This window comes from Bufo gargarizans, chromosome 3, assembly GCF_014858855.1.
Source record: "Bufo gargarizans isolate SCDJY-AF-19 chromosome 3, ASM1485885v1, whole genome shotgun sequence".
Taxonomy (NCBI): domain Eukaryota; kingdom Metazoa; phylum Chordata; class Amphibia; order Anura; family Bufonidae; genus Bufo; species Bufo gargarizans.
Genome location: NC_058082.1, coordinates 98,718,432 through 98,732,212, shown reverse-complemented (window position 1 = coordinate 98,732,212; position 13,781 = coordinate 98,718,432). Strand labels below are relative to the sequence as shown.

Below are 13,781 nucleotides of genomic sequence, written 5' to 3'. Positions count from 1 at the left end.
CGGAGAGAGCTGTGGCTAGAGGACCACGGGTTTCCCGCGCGGCCCCTGCTCCCATTCATTTCTATGGAGCAGACGGAAATTGCGGAGTCAGGGCTCGGCTATTTTCGGCGGTCCCTTTGAAATGAATGGAGGGCGGCTGTGAATGTGCAGTGAGCTCTCCATTCATTTCCCCGCTCCGTTCTCGTTGTAGGTGCGGGTCCTTTTGGCTGCAGATTCTAACAAGATACAGCTGGTGACAGTTGAAGGATGGAAATTAGCATGTGCGTCCACATCAGCAAGGTGGACAGAGAAATAAGAAAAAAAAAAAAAGCAGGTGGCGGTATACAGATAGATTATATTGAATAACTCAATGGCTATACTAATTTTTTAATTACATGCAATTACAAAAGTATTCAGATCCAGGTGCTGGTTTCAAAAACGTAGAACGTTTTTCATGGCACAACCCCTTTGATCACAATTTCTGTTCTGTAAGCTGAGGTGACAGACCTTGTGGCAATTTGCATATCGTTACCCATAATGCCAGGGGAAACTGCTTACTCTTTTGCTTGCTGAGAACTCAAAAATGTCTTCTGGTTAAACAATGGCGCTATTTAAAACCAAAGAGTACGTCAAATGTCCCCTCCCCACCATAACTTCTAAACAAAAGCAAATACTACTTTTAAATATTTCTAAAAAGTTGGATTATGGGGACTATGATATTGAGCGTCATGTCAGAAAAATGCTTACACCATGCAAAAATACAAAACATACACACATACCATGCGTATCGTAACGTGCGGCATTTAACACGCCTCATTACACCTTGACCTTTAACATAAATATCCACACATGCCTTTCTAAGATGGTTTCATCACAGAGTCCATAAAACCTCAGAATATCTGTGTGTCACTGTCACACAATATGCCGTAGCACCATAAACGTGGCCATTACAAGCCGGTCGATACACATTTTAGTCCATATTGGACTGTACAGTCGTTCAAAGTGGCCTTACATGCTCAATGAAACCAAGTCAAGGATAAAGAGTCCCAGAAAAATTGGAGATCTCCTGGACTCCCAGAAGAATTGGCAAACCAACCAGATGCCAGGGAAGCTTCCTGGCACCTCTGGGAAATTACCCACCATCTGTGTGTTGTGACGGGATGTGTCACTACAGAGTATGAGGGCGGCGCCATGGCACATATGATCTAGCTCCACTCCTTATATATAGAGCTATTTTTTCTACTAAAAGAAGTACTTGTAGATGTTCCTCATGGTTACATGTGGTGGCAGCTGCCATTTCCTGGCCCTCCATTAGTCATACCAAAGCAGTCTGTCAACTAAGGAGGGGTGACATAACTTAAACCTGTGGCCTCCTATCTTAGTTATAGGAACTGACTCTTGACTGTTGCTAAAGAAAATTAGGGCGACTTTCACATCAGCGGCTTTACTATACGGTTTTGAGATCCGGCAGGGGATCTCAAAACCACAGCAAAATGCTTCCGTTCTAATAATACAACCGGATGCATCCGTTCAGAATGGATCCGGTTGAACTATATTGAAAATGAAGGCACTAAAACCATTGTGAGTCAATGGGCGCCAGATGAAAAAAAACGGATCCGGCACCATTGATTTGCATAGTTTTTGGTGCCAGGTCCTGCTTGTTCAGTTTCTCATGCCGCACGCAAAAACACTGCTTGCAGCGATTTTGTGTCCGGCGTGGGAACGCAGCAAACCAGAACGGAATGCATTCTGGTGCACTCCATTCCGGTTTGTTCAGCTTCGTCCCCATTGACAATGAATGGGGACAAAACTAAAGGGCTGTGCTGCGATTTTGAAAGCCTCTGCCGGATCTCCAAACCAGACAGCACAACACAGATGTGAAAGTAGCCTAACCTGAGATGGTTGCTTTGTAAAGAGTAGCTACTACACACAAGCTAATGGAGAGGATAATTTAGTTTCTAGGACACGGGATACCTTTTTTTTTTTTTTTTGGGGGGGGCGACGACGACGATCTTTCTTGTGCATCTTGAATTCTATTTATGTGTATCCTGTTGTGCCCCCCTCCCCTCCAGGCCAGCTCAGATTTCCTCTAGCAGTATCAATAGCACAGTTAACCAGTTTGGCCTTTACATTTCTTCCTTTAACTCTTTCAGAACTAAAAAGGGACATAAAAGACATTACAAAGATCGTATTTCCTAACCGGCTTAAACTAGAAAACAAGATCGTGCGAACATTGACCGCTAAACAAAACAAAAAAATACAAGCATGCAAACGTGATCTCCATGTTAATGTCGTGGCAAAAACCCTTATGTGCTGCAAAAAAGTCTTCTAACTGGTTGTATAACAATAAAGTAAATAACACGGTAATCCAATACTTTGATAGGAATGCAAATCCTATAAATGTGCCATGACACAATGCAAGCATTAATACCCTATAGTTGAAAAATTTAATTTTTGGTATATCAAATGTTATCTAACTCCATAAATGTTCTTTTTTTAAAAGAATTCTGTAGAAAAGGTGAAAATGGAGCTTTGATGCAGAATTGATGGTATATCTCGCAGCATACGTGACCTCCTCTGAGGCCCAACCTTTCATTAGGCCATGCGGTAGCACTTAATCTGTCTAGCCTCGGGCAAATACCAAACATGGATCACGTTGGCTAGGATGATGACCGCACTATCCTTCGCAAACAAAAGACAGATGCCCGAAACAGTTAGCAAATACGCTGCCAAGTGCTGCATTTAAGAAATGACAAGAATTATCCGTCTTAAAAGGGGGTTCTTCCTTTATAAACAAATACGGTTCATCATGGAGAAGAGCACATGATGTACTCAAACATTGTACGATATCATCTTCACGTATTACGTCCCTGAGAGCAGCTAATTTTATAAATATCACATGTACTCATCTCAACTTTATTTATAGCAAACCCAGAGAGTCATCTGCACGTTAACAGGAAGCTAATAAAACATTTGCTCAAATGCCCTCTGTGTCATGCCTTAAAACCTGAACACAATGCATTCGGCTATTGTAAGACCCCTTTCACACGAGCGAGTTTTCCGTAATGAACTGCACTGAAGCCTGACCCATTCATTTCTATGGGTCTGTGTACATGAGTGTTAATTTTCACACATCATCTCTGCGTTAGGCCTCACGCACACGACCGTTGTTTTGGTCCGCATCTGAGCCGCAGTTTTTGCGGCTTGGATGCGGACCCATTCACTTCAATGGGGCCGCAAAATATGCGGACAGCACTCCTTGTGCTGTCCGCATCCGTTGCTCCAATCGTGGTCCGCAAAAATAATATAACCAGTCCTATTCTTGTCCGTTTTGCGGACAAGAATAGGCAGTTATATCAATGGCTGTCTGTGCCGTTCCGCAAATTGCGCAACGCACACGGACGCCATCCCTGTTTTTCGGACCGCAAAACACACAGCGGCCGTGTGCATGAGGCCTTACGTGAAAATCGCAGCATGTTCTATATTCCAAGTGTTTCACGCAGCCCTGGTCCCATAGACATAAATGGGGCTTCTGTTAAAAACGCACTACATCCAGATGCAAAGTGTCTGGATGCTACGAGATGTTGTTTGTAACACGTGAAAAATGCATCAAAATTGATAGCATCCATGTAAAAAAAACTGAACCATCGAACGCAATCGTGGGCAAAACTGACTGCACTTTCGTGCAGAACCACGATCGTAACACAATCCGTATCGTTTGTGTGAAAGGGGCCTAATAGTCACAGCATAGAGAATCAATTCACCAGAATTTAAGAGCACTATTGTATATTAGCATTGTGTCTATGGGTGTAACTATTAGGATAGCTGCTGCTATGGGGCCCCAATATCTAAGGGGGCCCATCTCCACTCAAGACATATGTGCAGCTACTGATGTATATGGACAATGGAAGAGCGCATTTGTTTTTGCATTATATCTGTGCTATGACATCACTCATTTCTGCATATTATTATACTATTGTGATATGACTGTGAGCCTTATTTCTGTCCTGTGACATCATTGTGGTATTATGCCTGTGCTGTAACTTCACAGAGCACATTATCCCACTGGTGTCACTTCACTGTGTGCCTTCTCCCTGTGCTTTAGGAAAACCAACATAATCATCAGCTTCTCATATTTATGCTACCGGAGGTGGCGTGGGGCCCCATTCCAAGTTTTGCTCTGTGGCCCCATTCCAAGTTTTGCTCTGTGGCCCCATGGTTCCTTGTAAGGCCTCTGATTGTGTTCATTATAAAAACAGCCTTAGGGGGAATAAAATATGTCTCGATAAATAAAACATAAGTGCAGACAGACATATCCACAAATCTACCCCACGTTTACCCCAGATTTAGATTTTCCAATCATTATAACAGAAAAAGTTAAGAATTTATTAATTGTCTTACTTGCAAGTGACTCGTTAGCCTACTTTCACACTCGCGTTTGGTGCGGATCCGTCATGGATCTGCACAGACGGATCCTTACAGATAATACAATCGTCTGCATCCGTTCAGAACGGATCCGTTTGTATTAACTGTAACATAGCCAGGACGGATCCGTCTTGAACATCATTGAAAGTCAATGGAGGACGGATCCGTCTTGAGCATCATTGAAAGTCAATGGGGGGCGGATCCGTCTTGAGCATCATTGAAAGTCAATGGGGGGCGGATCCGTCTTGAGCATCATTGAAAGTCAATGGGGGGCGGATCCATTTTGCATTGTGTCATAGAAAACAGATCCGTCCCCATTGACTTACATTGTGTGTCAGTGTGTGTCAGAATGGATCCGTTTGTCTCAGTTTTGTCAGACGGACATCAAAACGCTGCAAGGTGTCCACCTCCATAGCAGAATGGAGACGGAAAGGAGGCAAACTGATGCATTCGGAGCGGATCCTTTTCCATTCAGAATGCATTTAGGGCAAAACTGATCCGTTTTGGACCACTTGTGAGAGCCCTGAACGGATCTCAAAAACGGAAAGCCAAAACGCCAGTGTGAAAGTTTAACATTCTTAGTGACTATGAGTATACATATAAAGTAGTTCACAAAGCACATATATGCAATAACTCTTCTACCCTACTCGAAAGGCCGCTGGTTTTTTAAAATATACAGGTGAAACTCGAAAACTTAGAATATCATGCAAAGTTCATTTATTTCAGTAATGCAACTTAAAATGTGAAACTAACATATGAGATAGACTCATCACACGCAAAGCGAGATATTCCAAGCCTTTATTTGTTATAATTTGGATGATTATGGCTTACAGCTTATGAAACCCCAAAGTCACCCTTTTGAGGTCCCCTTTGCTCAAGGGGTATGGATTAATTAGCTGACTACAGTGTGACACTTTGAGCCTAGAATATTGAACCCTTTCACAAAATTAAAATTTTAAGCTGCATTAATGCAATTCCTTTTAATTTGCATTACTGAAATAAATGGACTCTTGAGCGATATTCTAATTTTTCGAGTTTCCCCTGTATATGTGGTAAAATAATTCATGTCATCAAAAAGCCTCTTCCATGAGGGACATCCAAATGAAAAATGATGGTGGAGACTTCAGTGTTCTCAGAAATTGTAGGAAGGCAGAGCAATAAAATGCAATAGAAGAGGCTAACAAGAATGTGGAAACCTAAGGCCTGAGAGGTCAGATCAACATACCTTTCCTGACTCCTGTTTCAGACCTGTCAAGTTACACGTAAGATTCTGCACCACTATCTGAAGTATTGCTAAACAGAGAGTGTGGTGGAACTAAGGTATTACTACCTCTCTATGCATCTTAAACCGAACAGATGCCCCCACGTGCACACTACAGTAATACAGAAAGGCATGTAGGGTAAGATATTACATACAGGACAAGAATGCACCATAAAAGTATCATAAGGATCGAAATATCAACTAAGGTATCTGACCAAGCTAGGCCGATACAGAGAGACATGTCTACTGCATACTTTAATAATCAGGTAAACAGAAATACCCTTAAAAAGCATCTCGTCAAGTGTGAAAAAGAAGCCATAAGATAGTTATCATAGTCCTAGGTTATCTCCACTGTGTCAGCGACCAGGCACCCTACCTTACTGGGATTTAAAAATATCTTCTTAGGTATACAATCCACAAGATCTTTCAGGACCATCATCCCTGCTAGTGACAGTGCATGCCTTCTCCTCCCATCTCATCTCAGAGTTTAGATGCTTTTGCAAGAAGCGTTCCCATGCTTTCATTAAGGGCAGGTAACACCCACTAAAAAATGGGACATTGCCTTAGGCTCCTCTAAGCACCCTACGCAGGTCCAGCCCATGCCACCTCTCTGGCTAGACAAGCCCAGCAAGAAGAATCCGCCTGGCCTGTGCCTTGGAAAGAAACAAGAATAAACATAGGTGCCTAGGTGAAGCAGGGACTTCTTGTTCGACAAGCTCTTCGAATGGTTTGAAGTTGACTCCAAGAAAGGAGTAGAGCTATTTCCAATTTGTGATTCCAATTATATTCTGCTAATAGAAATGTGGAAATAGAGGTGTGACTTCAGAGCTCAAGATGTACCTTGTGTGGAATCACGTAAAAAGATCCTGTCTAACCTGCAGGCAGCATGTTACAGAGCAGAAGACAAGAAGAATGATGTATAGCGTCGTGGGAAACATTTTAGGATAATGTGCATTTCACTCATTTGAATCACTGCTCAGTCTGGACTTAAGAGTCCAGTGAGTGGTCCTATGTATGCAAATTGAAGCAGGACCACCCACTGGACTCCTAAGCATAGAAAGAGAGGGGATTTCAATGTATAAAATACAACTTAGGGCTCATGCACACAAACATGTTCGGGTCGTGCCCGTATTGCAGCCCGCAAACAGCTCTATTTTTTTTTTACAGTGTGGACAGATCGCGGACCCATTCAAGTTGAATAGGTCAGCGCAGGCCACATGGGCCGCAATTTGCAGTCCCCAATGCACGGCACAAGCGGCACATGTTCGTGTGCATGAGCCCTTATACTGAATCTTTTCCTACTAAACTATATATTAATCTTGTCATGTTCTCCTCTATCACATGCCATCCATATGAATCTTCTTATGTTCTCTTCATCCATCACATGCCATCCATAGACTGCACAGAGTTTCAAAGGTTTGATGGTTCATTTTAAAGGCAATAATGGATGTTACTACTCCGGCAAAAGTCTGAAAATATGCATTTAGTAATATGCACTGAAAAGCATAAAAGATACAAACTGGACATTTGGGATAAAACACTAATCTTCTTGAAACCAGGAGGCAACACTAACTTGATAGCACATAATATTAATAAAGCTATACATTTCATAAGTGAGCATCATGTTCGAAATACATGAAGTCAAAACATTACAACTGTTCTCCAGCTCTTACGTCCAATAAACCAGTTGTACCAGCAAATGTTACAATGGCTAAAAGTGGGAAACGGGTGTCACTAGGTAGAGAGTGAACCTCGGTGACCTGCCCAGAAGTTCTCTCAAAACAGGCCTTGAGAGAGCAAAATAAGAAGCAAGAGAACCATATCACAGGGGTATATAATGTAACCAGTAGGAAGGATGTTGATAAAGATGTCTACTTTATGTAACTTATTTACTACTAATTGCTAACTTACTGCATGGAGAGATAGTAACGTTGACAAAACCTGGTTAAAGGAAAACTACAAATATAAACTTAGGCAAATACTGGAAAAAAAGATGACTAGGGAACATGCATGGCCACCTCTTCATTTTGCCTGTCCACTGGAACCCCAAGATGACAAGAGTGGGGGACCCGAGTTCCCATTGTAAATTGAGCAGATGTGCTCTTGCATGGCCACCACCCCATTCACTTCTATAGGACTTTAGGAGATAACCCAACACTGTAGTCAACAGTGAATGGGGCGGTGCATGTGCACTACTGTTCTATTCACACAGGAGACCTCTGTTGTTCTGAATGGAGGGGGTCCCAAGGTAAACTCCCAGCAATCCTGTGGATAGGTGATAAACATTGTCTGTAGGCCAAAACGTTTAGCTCTAAGCTCAGCCCATTTAGAACTAGGAAATTTTCTTTTTGAATTTCAATTTTTTTACCTCAGCCTTTCCAGTGCCATAACTTTTTTATTTTTCTATCCACATAGCCAGATTCGTTTTTTTTTGTTTTCTTTTTGCGGGGCAAGTTTTACTTTCTAATGGTACCACTGAATATTGCATACAAGGTAGTGGGAAGCTAAAAAGAAATTACAAATGGGAAGGGGGGGGGGGAATTGGGAAAAATGCAATCCTATGGGTTTCATTTTTACAGCTTTTACTGACCTGGAGTGTACGCCCACAACTTTTTTTTTGTAAAACAGCAGAAACCCTGCAGCTATGTCACTCGCTCCACTCTCTTTAAAGTGTGGACATCCACCATACACGTATGGAAGATACATGTCCTGAAGGGGCTAACTGACAAGTCAATGATCAACCCCCAAGAAAGGCAGCAGAAGTGCTGTGAATGGAAACTCCAGTATCAGGATGTGAATATAGGTATAGGAAAGTAGGAGAGACAGGTCCAAAATAGTGCTCCTTAGGATGGAAGATCCCTACTTTTAACCCAACTCCCCTCTGTCCTTTCTGAAATGTCCCTCTGATAGATATTTATTAATAACTTGTCCATACTGCTCCAAAAAACATCCGACACCTGCATACTATGGCGCTTCTTTCACAAGGACAATCATGGACAGTATAGATTTTTGTTCTTTTTTATTCACCCTTTAAACTAGATCACAAGTGTATTGTTATATTGGATCAGAGGAAACCCTGGAACGTACAAGACTGGAAAGCCACAGATTGTTACTGTCAGCTTGCTATCTGAGTAACAAGGGCACGGAGGAACTGATAACCACAGTGATACTGGGATACATATTCAGTTCCAGTAAAACAACGTGGGTGACAACTGACATTTAGGTATTTTTTGTTCTTAACTTCTATTCTTAACCAGCATTTGTATGTACTGCGTCTGCCAAGTGAGGCAAGTTCAGGCAAGGCCTTAAGGTGACTACTACATTATATTATTACTCTTGATATAATTATTATCTTCAGTGCCTGTGGTGTTTTCATTATGTATTCATAAATATCTAATTACTTAGAATTCAACAGAATTAGCAATGCAATACATAAAAATAGTACAAAAGTGACAATAAGCAATAATTCATTTTCCATTCTCCCTAAGCAGAATCATAGTAACCTTAAAGGGAATTTTTCACCCTTATTTTGGACTATTATCTGCAGTAATACATGAGTAGTACTGCAGACATGGAGTCCAGATCACTACTTTTTACATTCCTACTGCCCATGTTCCCCCGCTGCTCAGAGCTGCACTGAAATACACAGTCCGGACGGCTTTGCTGTGCTAACACATTGGAGAGGACTCCTGTGCGCATGCACGGCAGTCCTGACAATGGGGGGGCAGTAGGTAAAAAAAAAGTAGTGATCTGGACTCCTTATCTGCACTACTACTCATGTACTGTATTATTGTAGAGAATGGTTCAAAAATCAACCCTTAAGGCTACACGGCGACACTGGTCGCAGCCAGGATCGCTGAGTAGCGGTGATCCCATAAAAATTAATGGGATTGCCACGACAGTCGCAAAAAATCCAACACGGCTGAATTTCTTGAGACGGTTGCGGCGATCCCATTCATTTTTATGGGATCACTGCTACTCAGCGATCCTGGCTGCGACAGCTGTCGCAGTGTAGCCCTATCCTCAAATGCATTGTATGTATTTTGGTGTCAAAATTTATTAAAGGGTCCCTCAGATTAAAGTCCTCATGTACACAACCATTTTTTGGGTCCACATCCGAGCCGCATTTTTTAGGGGCGCGGATGCGGACCCATTCAGTCTAATCGGACCACAAAAGATGCGGACAGCACTCAGTGTCCTGTCCGCATCAGTTGCTTAGTTCCGTAGCCCTGCAAAAAAATAAAATAATAGAATATATCCTATTCTTGTCCGTTTTGCAGACAAGAATACACATTTCTATAATGGGTGGCCCATTCTGTTCTGCAAATTGCAGAACGCACAAAACATGGCATGGTCGTGTGCATGTAGCCTAAGGCCTCATGCACACGACCGCTGTTTTAGTCACTTCAATGGGGCCGCAAAAAATGCGGACAGTACTCCGTGTGCTTTCCGCATCCGTTGCTTCGTTCCGTGGTCCGCAAAAAAAATATAACCTGTCCTATTCTTGTTTGTTTTGCGGACAAGAATAGGCAGTTATATTAATGGCTGTCCACCCTGTTCCACAAATTGCGGAACGCACACGAACGCCATCCGTGTTTTGCGAATCCGCAAAACACACAACGGTCGTGTGCATGAGGCCTAAAACAGTTTTCTTTCCTCATTTATCTGGAGGACGGTGCATCTCTGTAGGTGGGCAGGAGCTCATCAAGCACCTGCATCTCCCAGGATGCACTGCAATTAGTTTTTGTTAACCCCTTCCTCCCCTGCACAGAAAATAGCCCCCCTCCCACCCCAGATATATCCCCTGAGATACAGTACATATGGTATGTAATGCACCCACCCAGAGAAGGAGCTTACAGTATATATTTCTATGAATTTAGAAGTAGGGAAGAACAAATGAAAAGTGTTTGGACTACTTCACCGTGAGATCACTACATCAGTCCTGAGGCGTGGGGAAGGGGAAGCTACTGAGGTAAGTCCACCTCTGAATGCAGGAGAAGGTGGAGAAGGTGGACCAGAAATATAAACGCAGAGGTTGATGACAAACAGGAAAACGTAAGTACCTAAAATACGTTATTTAATATATTTTATGCATTTCACAGTAATGAAGCAGAAGAGGTTTAAACATGTTGCACTGTACTTCTTCTGCAGCCTGCATGTTTTCACCTACATTACAGGCTTTCCTGTTCCATTCAGACTGAAATCCATCAGGTGAGCTTCTGGATGGCTTGGTTTCCATCTTTTTCTCTTCTCTACTGAGCAATTTTCTAAGCTTATTTAAGTTTAAATCAAAGTTCAAGGGTTTGTTCATATCTGCATTGGAGACTCTGTTAGAAGGCTCCATTGCAGATTCTATCAAAAATGCCAGACAAAATATTGCTACATGTAAAAAAGAAACTTAGGAAACCTGACAGACCTCATTATAGTCAAGGCGCCTGATGGGCGTTGCTGGTGTCTGTCATGTCGGAGATCATTTTGTTATTTTTAGTCTTCTATCACTATGATGGGGCAGAAGAACAATGGAAATAACAAGGCAGATGTGAGATTTGCCCGCACCTACGCCGAGAACGGAGCGGGGAGAGTGGCGGCTGAAGGACCCTGGGTTTTCCCGAGTCTGTCCACCACTAAGCTCTCTCCCTATACAAGTGAATGGGAATGCACTGAGCTTGCGCGGCCACCGCTCCCATTAATTTCTGTGGGGCGACGGAAATAACAGAGTCAGTGTGCCCTCCATCACTTTTCCCCGCTCCATTTTCGGTGTAGTTCCCCAGAGTGTGCAAGCACGACCACTTCTACTGAATTGCAGGTAACCCCTGGAAATGAGAAATGTATAATTCAATAGAAAAATATATCAAGCCATCAAAGGAGGCAATATGGACAATCACAATACATTAGTAAGTGCCTTGTATTAACTTTCTCTACATGATAAATGGAATTTTCTGAAGTGAGACAACCTCTTTAAAACTTGCATACATTGCTTTGAAAACTCCCCTTTACTACCATATATGAAAACTTTATGGATAGGGATCCCTAAATTTTTTGTAATCCATTCTGCTCTGTCAGGGATTATGAATATCTGGAATACAGCTGATAAGATCTTCCGCTCAATCTCTGTAGGAATGGAGACCATGAGGAGATATGAAGTACAGAGAGGAGGTGGGGATGTGGCTGATGAAGAGCAGCAGCTCTTGTATGCAGTCTCCATTACCACAGTCTGTCCTGTCCGTCCTCTCTGTACTTCATGTCTCCTCATGAACTCCATTCCCACAGAGATGAAGATTTTATCAGCTGTATTCAGTATCATAATCCCTGACAAGCAGACAGAAGGATGAGGCAGCTATTTAGCTCAGTGTTGTGAAGTGACTTGTCCTCCTGTGTGATTAAGACAAGTTTTGTGTGCACTAATAGGACGGCGGCCATTTTATTTCTCCCAATGATTGCTCCATAAACAAAATAAGCCATTATAACTAATTAAAGATATTTGGGAATATATTTATAATAAAGTAATATTTAAGTACTTTCATTTTCTTAATTCCTGGACAACCCCTTTAAGTTTCTTGCATATAGTAGCATGTTCAAAAGGGAGCATCTAGACACGCTTGCCCTGCATCCTCCCATATATTACATTCCCTTTGTCCTCAATGGAAGCTGGTGAAAGATAAAAGACCTTTGAGCATCGTATTAATGCTATTAGTTTGGTTGGGCACGTGAAATGTATTGTTCCTGTCACACTGACCATTCAGATTTATTTTTTTCACCATAGCAGAAATGAAGCAGTAAATGTAAACATCTGACTATCTCAAGTATCTGACAAAAGAAAGGTTAGTCACATAGAGGCTGCCCCGAGATTGCCTGGAACAGGCGGCTATGAGTCATGGACAATGGTGAGCTAGTACAATAACGTGACCAGTGTGAGAATGGACCAGACTTCCTCTTACATGCACATACATTCATGTTGCTTGAAGATCTCCAGTGAACCTTACCCTAAGCCAACCGTCACAATAAGTTAAAAGGGTTGTCCAGCCAAGGAGCCTTTAAAACCTATGCCGAATGAAAAAAAAAAAGCATTCACCGGCTAGTGATGTGCCATTCCAGCACTGATTACGTGACCAAGCCTCTTCTGGTCTAATGGGAACGGGCTGCGGTGTGGAAATGGTGGGACGGCTGACAGTTTTTTTTTATTTTTTTATGAGCACTGGTTCCAAGGATTGGAGGATAGAAGTTACCAGGTACACTGAGCTATTTTTACTCAATGTCCTTAGGCTCTATTATAAAATCGTCTTCAAATCCAGATCTTTTCCTTTTATTTTCAAAAATCAACTAAGCTAAACCTGTCCTACACTTCACACACCCATCATCATCATTACGACCATGCTTCAAGCCTTTTATACAATTTAGTTCCCACAGAAATCCTCAGAGAGGTGGAGACAGCAGCAGGTTAATTTAAGCTTCTGAGTCATTTTTCACTCCGCAGTGATATTTTTGGGTACCTATGTGCTCAGGGGCTGGTATATATTATATACATGTATATAGTAAGCGACAGACTTGTCTGGAAGTCAGACAAAGAAATGTAATAAAGGCAAATAATGATAAGTCATTCTCTACTGCACAGAGCAGACCGAAAACAACAATGGCATTATAACTGTTTATGCGGCCACAGTTGATAATGTTGATGTTCATGAAAGAGAAGGGACCACATAACTACAGCTTGTCCATGGCGACATCGTTACCTTTCCATCTGAAACATTGCAAGAGTGGCTTTTTAGTACTTCTTCCCCAGCACCTAACACTTACCCTGGGTTCACACCTGGGCGTTTTACAGCGCGTACGAACGCGCTGTAAAACGCCCGACGCTCAAACAAGTACTTGAGCTTCTTTGGGGCGTTTTGACGCGCGTTTGTGGCCATAGGACACTGCAGTCAATGACACAAACGCGCGTCAAACGCGCGTTTACTATTACAAAAAACGCGCATAAAAACGCGTGACAAAAACGCGCGTAAAACGCGCGTTTGAGGAACGCTTAGGTGTGAACCCAGGGTAAGGGCTACTGAAACGCTGGAGTCTTGATGTGACCTGTACCTCATAATACCACAGCAGCCAGTTGCCGATTTCAGTG

General features: G+C 42.4%; 1 protein-coding gene across 7 annotated transcripts in view; it reads right to left on the bottom strand.

Annotated features, from left to right (window-relative positions):
- The window catches only part of HDAC7 (histone deacetylase 7), a 346,419-nt gene that overhangs the window by 71,679 nt on the left and 260,959 nt on the right, over nt 1-13,781 (bottom strand). Inside the window, exon 1 of one of the 7 annotated variants that reach the window (XM_044286042.1) lies at nt 6,042-6,187. The exons of the other annotated variants lie outside the window; for them this stretch is intronic. The gene's annotated coding sequence lies outside the window, so the exon portion shown is untranslated. Of the gene's footprint in view, nt 1-6,041; nt 6,188-13,781 lie in introns of those variants that run through there. 7 annotated transcript variants of the gene reach the window in all.